The following is a 7182-nucleotide window of genomic DNA, read 5'->3' on the forward strand; positions in this document are numbered from 1 at the left end:
GTGTTATAGAGCCTTCTTTCACCCTCTTGGAGATCCACGATAGTGCAACGCCTTTGAGGGTGGTCGGAAAATATTTACACCAGGTAGCCTCGGACCTGGGGTTAAGATACATGTGCTCTTCGTAAGAGGCAATGTGCTCTTTCGTGTCTGAGTTACCATCGTTAGTAATGTGCGATGGTATTTTTACCGTCGGCACATGCTCTTCCAATATCCAACTTTGGAAGGGCGAGCCTGTAGGAACCATTACGGATTTCCCTTTTCTGCTTGGCCGAAGGGACCTAGCTTCTCCTTCTTAAAGAGGTGGAAGTGGTTTTCATCCCTGGCCGAGACAATTCAGGGTAGGGCTCGGTTCCTTCGGGGAAGGCGAGACGGCTATGCACGTCTACCTCTCTTGAGCCTAAGCGTTCATGGACGCTTCAGCGAGCAGACTCTTTACACGCAGAGGTAGTATTGCTGCTTCGGAAACTCATGGAGTCTCGAGTTTCGGAGTGGTGAAAGAATTGAGGGTTCTTTTTCCTTTTGCCTCTCGGTCCTCCATGTGTCCTCTTGCCACTTCTCCCCAAGTTCCTTGTAGGGTGGAACTTGTCCATCTTCCTCTTGACCGATTCTCCTTCTCAGGTGTCTCGGCTGAAGAGGTGAAGACTCGTGGGGCATTAGTGGGAGTTGACCTCCTTGGGCTTTGAGGAATTCCATGCAGACTGCTACGGCCCTTGCCACTTCCTCCGTAGAGGGCCCCAATGGAGGGGTTTCTTTCGGCTGGGACCGATAGTGTAGACTTTGCGGTGGAGGACTTCTCGCATTAGACCCACTCGGCCTGGGAAACTTGTCGGCTGGCAAGTATGGTGGGATGGAGAGCCTTCCGAAGCGTCCCCTTCTGGAGAATGGGGAGCTTCGGAAGAAGACAAAACTGGTTCCGGTGATGGCGAAATTGGTCAATTTTCCCTCACCGTGATCAGGTCTCTGTTCCTCTTCGAAGAGGTGTGACCATTCTTCTTAGCACTCTTGGTGCTCTTGCCACTCTTAGTCATGTTTCTTCTAAGACTGGTTAGATTCTTTGGCTTAAGTTTTTGTATCTTCCCCACAGACGGCACCAAATTATTTTGGATGAAAACAATGGGACCTTCGGCAGGTCCTTTTGTAGGAGAAAACGAATCTTGGTCCGAGTGATTACTGAGCCAAGGATTTCCTGCACAACAAACACACATAAACTGGCCTCGGGGATTGTGCCGAGGAAGGCCCCTCCGATGCCGAAGTCAGTATAGTGTAGAGAGAATGAGCTATGCAAGAGATTTTGTGCTTGAGGCTGATTGTGAATGAATGTGATATGAGTTGAATGAGGGCTTATATACCTTTGCTGAATTGAATGACTTGGGCCCTTGAGGTCAAGTGGGCTGACCACGTTGATCGGACCATTGACTGACCTAGCATTTGGGCTGGAAGGTTGAACCTTGCTTTTGGGCTTCGAATTATATCATTTGTGAACCAGGCCCAATAGAGTAGTAATTGGACCCAAACACCCCGTATTTTTATACTATTTATAAATCAATTTATTACTTTATAAATGTTTTTTTTATTATTAATTTGAAAAGAATTATTCGTTTCTAATTAATAATTGAAAGGTTGAACTTAAATAAAAACCGATCAATTAATCTATTAAAATGGTTTTGGAAACATTTAATGTTTATATTTAAACAACTTTTGGGCGAGTATTAAATTTATAAAGGAATTTTAAAGTCTAAAGGATTTAAATAATATAAACAACTAGTCTGAGTGGAGAAGGATTCATTATATAATAGTAAATAAGGAAATTAAATAGGAAGGTGGGTTTTTTGGGGAGGAATAAATACCCACCTTAAGGTAAAAATCAAATCTTTACACCAGGTGAAAAATACGTACCCAAGATTGAGGTAAACTCTCTCTCCCTCCTCTTATTTTCTCTCCCTTATTTCCCCCTCCCTCACTTACCTTAACACACACACCAAGGGTGGCCAGCCACCACCACAGCCCACATCGGCCGGCCACCACCATAAGTAGCACGTTGGCAGCAGCCACCGCGAGGAAGGGCGACATCCATCCACCTTGCCTTTACCCTTTGTGTGCGGTTGTGTTTTCTTTTTTAAAAAAAAATTGTTCTTGCTTCTACTTTAATTAAACCTTGATTATTCATAAATTTGGATGTTATGTGATGAATCTATGATGAATTTAATAATGATTTGCGTAAGGAATATTAAGATCATGTGTTTCGGGGTTTTCTAATGTGTCCCGCGGGAGAGTTACGTCACAAGACTAGATCCTCATTCGCCCGTACCTACAATCAAACGGAATCTCCGGGTGTTCGAAGTTCCGCCTCCAACACTTAAGTTAGTAACAAATGGAGTGTAATAAATGCGGAAAGTAAGTAGGTTTTCTCGGATCCCAAGATAAGGTGTTTTTCTCTGTTGTTAGAGAATATTGATTGATTGATGTACTAATCAGATAAAGTTGTAATAAATGAATGTGCCCCCAAACGGGGGTAAATGTCCCTATTTATAGGACATGGGGAATTGTGCCCCTCTTTAGGTCATTTAACCTTGGGAGGTGGGCTGCGCCGTTTTGCGGTGCCTCAGGAATTGGGCCCTTGAAGGCCACCATTTTCCCTCATGACTGGCGTATGCCACTTGTCTTATCCTAGTTGGCCCATTTTGGGCACCTTCTAGGGTGACACGTGTCACTATATGATTAGCCCATGTGGCTAGGGTATTTTTACCTAAATCATTTGCTCCTCACAAGGGTGATGTGGCGTGCCACGTGGCGCCTGAGACATTTGTCATGGATGCACTGGTGGCGGTTATTTTAACCGTTTCACCTTCCGGGAAAATTACAGGGGTGCCCTGAGATTTTACCCCTTATATAGTTTTTACCCCCTCTCATTTTTGCACGTTTACGAAAAATTTTTGAGAAAGAATTTGACTTTTTGAGAGAAACACTTCTGCCGCCTAAGTGTTGTCTACCTGCTATCACATTCGACACAAATCTTTGCAATTTCAACAGTTCATTCTCTTTTACAAGGTAACCGCCTGCTTCTCTCTTCTTCCTTACTTTATTTACCGCATGTGTTTGCATTTCTTTTCAAAAATGGTTTCACAAACACACACGACACGACATAAGATATCTGTCAGCCGGTCACTTGGGACACCTGAATCTAGGACTAGTAGTGTTGCCTGCCACTTCTCGGACTCTCCCCTTAGAACATCCCCGAATCCGACTGTCTTTGTGTCTATGTAGGACACTATGGCTCGAATTAAGAGGACGCCCTAGGGCCCCACAGATAGTGATGATCAAGACGACACCATTGAAGTGCCAAGACGATGATTTTCTGGGTTGGAAGAGACTCAAAGTGCAAGGAGGAAGCTTATGCATAGCTCACAAGGCAAGGAATGGCTAGCTCCAAGACTTTGTGTTTGCGTTCTCATGCTGCGCTCGCATAAATTCATGGTGTCAAACCCACCATAAACCTCATTTTGGGACTGTCATACTGATACGGGTCGTTTATAAAATTAATTAATTATTTACCTAACTTAGACCTTCAAAAACTATTAATACTAGTAAAAAGGATAAGTAAGAGTCAATCCCACGAGGAGATTAAACAACTCTATAAATTCAAAGTCAACTCGAAAATATAACTATATACACATAAAGAAGACTATTTATACTATATACATGAGAATGGTAGGTTTTAACTTGAACGAACAACTTAACTGAACGAGATTGAAAATACTAATCACAAGTGACGACATACTTAACCAATTCCACGTTAACTCTACTCAAATTAAACTATTGATAATAATAATTGATCGACTCTGCAAAATTACTCAATTTAACGATTATCTCCCTTAATTGAAACCAATTCTGAACTATGCCAAAATTGACTCTAAACCAATCTAACTAACACAAATATGGTCGCAACTTGCATGAGTTAGATACAGAAGCATTAATAACTAGGAGACCTCATTAGTCCTAATTAATCTAATTTTAACCAAACCATAATTGCAGACTCAATATAAAATTAGGGACTACTTTACTGCATGATTTAAACTAAGCCAAACCATAAAGGTAGCAATAATTCACAATTAAACACTTGAAAGATAAGAAACAATGTTAAATTGTAAGATTATTAATCAAGATCAAGCAAATTTCAAATAGTCAGTAGATTGAAAGAAATTATGCAAATAGATTATAAAATCGAAGACCAATTTATCACATCAATATTCTAATCAACGTAATTAATTAAACTAGCAAAGTAATCCAAACAATTGAGTAAGAAGAAGACTTATGAACTATACTTTCAAGAACCTCCGAATTAACCGAGCTTTGACCTCGCAATTCACCTTTGTCCTTGTTCAACCTTGGACTTGAGATTAAGCTTCCCTACAATGGCTATCTTCTCTTCACCAATTCCCCAATTATGGACTTACTTGAACTATCTTGCACTTCATATAATTTTTGGCTAAGTTGTGTGTTTTTAGAAGGAATAATTAGGGATTTTTATAACCAAAACAACCTAGGTTTTCTGGGATTAAAGAGATAAATTTGTGAAATAAGATAGAGATTCATTTTCTTTATATCTTGCCTTGAATTTCGGAGGATAATTACAATTCTTGTTGGGGATGAAACTTTGATAATGGTGGGTTTGGTTCCCTGTTTTTCACGCACCTCTTCCTCCTTTTCTTCTTATCTCTCTGTTTTTTTAGATGATGGCACGTAATAGTTGTGGTACTTGGTGCCTTGGAGTAGTAAAGCAAATGGGCTTCTTTTAGTTATTTGTTTTTGTCAATCCCACTCCTTTTTCTTCTCGCTTTCCTATGAAAAACACACAACTTAATATTAAGTACCAATTATTATAAAAATAGCTATCAGATAAAATACTGATTAAAATAAAGTCTAAAATAATTAAAGTAAATGGTTTCATAAAATAACTAATATAAGGCAGTTATAAGACTAATATTAGAGACTAAAAATATGGTATATTATGCACTTATCAAATTCCCCCACACTTAGTCTTTGGTTGCCCTCGATCAAAATCCAAACTTACAATAAAGTGAAATTTCAAACTAATTAACGAAATAAATTATTTCTCAAGTATAAGCTCAATTTTCTTTCACAAATTATTTTGATGTCAAAATTAACAAGAATGGATCATGATACAAACCAAGACTTTTGCACCTTCATTAACCAGTCAATCTTACCGCTTCTCTCCCCCATGTTTGAATCCACCCTAGGGATGCTCTACCATATTAGCTTGCGCCTCTGTTCGATTTGATGACCCTCGAAAAATCTAACCCTCCACCGTTAGGAGACCAATAGTGCAATGGAAAATCAAAAAGGAATTTTATTTGGTTGTAATGGGGTTAAGGTTAAGGGTAGGAAAATTTGGAAAAGTGGTGGTAAAAGTGTCGTGCTTAAAGAGAATATAAACAATAAAAGTCTGACATTTTTAATATAAACGTCACAAACAACTCCAACTAGAATATCAATACCATAATTCAAACTCAAATGATAACTTGTTTTTTTATTTTTATTTTTTTGCAACTTTCAGAACTTTTTTTCTTTCTTTTTTTTCGGCCCATTATAATTCTACATTTTTTTGTCATATAAACAATTCTTTCCCTTTTTTTTCTTTTCATTCAACAACTTACAACACAACCCAAATAATAATACTCCGTTTAGCACAAGATGGGTAAAAGGCCATAAGTTTGTAATGTAGGTGAACCAAAAATAGGACATTTAGGCACAAAAAGGCTAAGCAAAGGGAATAATTTGTAAAGTAAAATAAATAACAAGCCTAAACTCTGAAAGTTCTAATAATAAAAAAAAATGTCTTTTATCATTTTCCCCACACTTTGATCATCGGTCTCTGGATGCTAAAATGCAAGTCCCAATTTGAGCAATCAAGAAGGAGGATGAATATAGATGAATTTGAGTCTTACGAAGTTCGTGGCCCTCCTTTCGAGTTTCATTGCACAAAGAGAAAGCAATCCACCTTACCACAAACAAATGTTAACGAAGGATTTATGCCATCTTATATACCATTTTAGTGATCCAATACAAGTCAATTAGTGACAAAAAGGAAAACATTTTTTCTTTTATTTATTTTTTAACAATTCACATTCCTTGGTTTGGAATTTCACTGAAGCATATTTTTTAGACAATTAGACATGCAGCCAGCAGTAAACAAAAATTTCAATCAAAAATTTTACAACATCTTCCTTGTACTACGCCATAACCAAACAACATCAACTCAGCTAAAAAAAAAAATATCAAAAAAGACCGGAACAAAACACCAAACATGACAATCAACAACATAAATTTCACAAAGCTTTTCCCCCACTCTTAAGCTTTTCATTGTCCTCAATAAACAAGAAATGAAGAAAGAAGAAGAAACTTAGCTGGTTTAGTAGATTATGGGATTTCAGAATGTTTGTGATGTTGCTGCACATTGCGTAGCACTCAGCTTTTCAGTGTGCGGTACTCTTCATTCCTTTGCTTGTACACAGTTACACTCAGAGTTCTTTTATGATTGCTTAATTTTTTTTTTATCATCCTCAATTCTCATGACCGAAGTTTTGGAGTTAAAGGTATAATGCAGTGTACTTGTGAGATTAAATAGACCATAGTGATGCTGCTGCAGGAATGCACAAATTAAATCCAGTAAGTTTATCTTATGGTGCCCCAACAATGAAACAAATAAAATTGCAGAAAGGAAAGGAAACACAAGAAAGAAAGAAAGAGAGAAAATATTAATAATTGTAGGGTTTCGTAGTGACCCGACACTACGCGGAAGGAAACCCACCAAGACCCGCCCCTTAATTAAAATAATTAACAAGCATATTAAACTTAATCAAACAAGATTAAGAACAAGAATTATACCTTTGTCGCGTGCTTCGCTCCCAAAGAGCTATTACTTCAAAATCCCGAAAACACGAGATCTCCGACGGATCGTACCCTCGACCCGACCCGAGCGTCCTAAGTCTTGAAGGTTAGTCAAGACCCGGACAAAATAACTATGAGTTTTACGAATCAAAGGTTTACTCTTACTTAGAGTTTCCTTTTTAAGTCCACTCAAGGTTGTTCATTTCCCAATACCCAAGCTTGGTATTTATAGGAAAATGAACCCTTGAACTTCATTCCCCAACCAATGTGGGA

At 38.4% G+C, this 7182-nt stretch overlaps 1 long non-coding RNA gene across 1 annotated transcript; it reads right to left on the reverse strand.

The window, feature by feature from the left end:
* Window positions 1–4186: 4186 nt before the first annotated feature.
* LOC110690048 lies at window positions 4187–6948 on the reverse strand. Its single transcript, XR_002504998.1, has 2 exons — window positions 6907–6948; window positions 4187–6661 (listed from the first exon to the last, which is right to left on the reverse strand). It is a non-coding gene; the product is annotated as an uncharacterized LOC110690048 (long non-coding RNA).
* Between the last annotated feature and the right edge of the window lie 234 nt (window positions 6949–7182).

The sequence above is a fragment of the Chenopodium quinoa genome, unplaced genomic scaffold, assembly GCF_001683475.1.
Source record: "Chenopodium quinoa cultivar QQ74 unplaced genomic scaffold, ASM168347v1, whole genome shotgun sequence".
Classification (NCBI taxonomy): Eukaryota; Viridiplantae; Streptophyta; class Magnoliopsida; order Caryophyllales; family Amaranthaceae; genus Chenopodium; species Chenopodium quinoa.